The sequence below is a fragment of the Saimiri boliviensis genome, chromosome 6 (genome assembly GCF_048565385.1).
Source record: "Saimiri boliviensis isolate mSaiBol1 chromosome 6, mSaiBol1.pri, whole genome shotgun sequence".
In the NCBI taxonomy this organism is placed as follows: domain Eukaryota; kingdom Metazoa; phylum Chordata; class Mammalia; order Primates; family Cebidae; genus Saimiri; species Saimiri boliviensis.
This window is the reverse complement of record NC_133454.1, coordinates 58,042,187-58,043,336: the sequence shown is the minus strand read 5'-3', so window position 1 is coordinate 58,043,336 and position 1,150 is coordinate 58,042,187. Positions and strand designations below refer to the sequence as shown.

Genomic DNA, 1,150 nt, shown 5'->3' with positions numbered 1-1,150 from the left:
CTATATATTCCATTATCTGTGAAGACATCTATCACTTAACAATGGGAATATATTCTGAGAAATGTGTTGTTGACTGATTTTGTTGTTGTGCAAACATCACAGAGTGTACTTACACAAACCTAGATAGTATAGCCTACTACATACGTAGGCTACATGGTATAGCCTGTTGTTCCTGGGCTAAAAATCTATATATCGCTTTCTGCACTACCCGCCGAGGGCTCCAAATGGCACTGTTCTGGATTTCCGTCATAACTTAAAGGGAAACTTTCACAATGTCCGGAGCCCTTGATGTCCTGCAAATGAAGGAGGAGGATGTCCTTAAGTTCCTGGCAGCAGGAACCCATTTAGGTGGCACCAACCTTGACTTCCAGATGGAGCAGTACATCTGTAAAAGGAAAAGTGATGGCATCTACATCATAATCTGAAGAGGACCCGGGAGAAGCTTCTCCTGGCAGCTCGTGCCATTGAAAACCCTGCTGATATCGGTGTTATATCCTCCAGGAATACTGGCCAGAGGGCCGTGCTGAAGTTTGCTATTGCCACTGGAGCCACTCCAATTGCTGGCCGCTTTACTTCTGGAACCTTCACCAACCGGATCCAGGCAGCCTTTGGGGAGCCACGGCTGCTTGTGGTTACTGACCGAAGGGCTGACCACCAGCCTCTCACAGAGGCGTCTTATGTTAACCTACCTACCATTGCTCTGTGTAACACAGATTCTCCTCTGCACTGTGTGGACATTGCCATCCCATGAAACAACAAGGGAGCTCACTCAGTGAGTTTCATATGGTGGGTGCTGGCTCGGGAAGTTTTGCACATGCATGGCACCATTTCCTGTGAACACCCGTGGGAGGTCATGCCTGATCTCTACTTCTACAGAGATCTTGAAGAGATTGAAAAAGAAGAGCAGGCTGCTGCTGAAAAGGCTGTGACCAAGGAGGAATTTCAGGGCGAATGGACTGCTCCCGCTCCTGAGTTCACTGCCACTCAGCCTGAGGCTGCAGACTGGTCTGACGGCACGCAGGTGCCCTCTGTGCCTATCCGGCAGTTCCCTACTGAAGACTGGAGCGCCCAGCCTGCCACGGAAGACTGGTCTGCAGCTCCCACTGCTTAGGCCACTGAATGGGTAGGAGCAACCACTGAATGGTCTTAA

At 49.8% G+C, this 1,150-nt stretch overlaps 1 pseudogene; it reads left to right on the top strand.

Moving 5' to 3' along the window:
- Positions 1 to 256: 256 nt before the first annotated feature.
- LOC101036163 (small ribosomal subunit protein uS2-like) lies at positions 257 to 1,150 on the top strand (annotated as a pseudogene).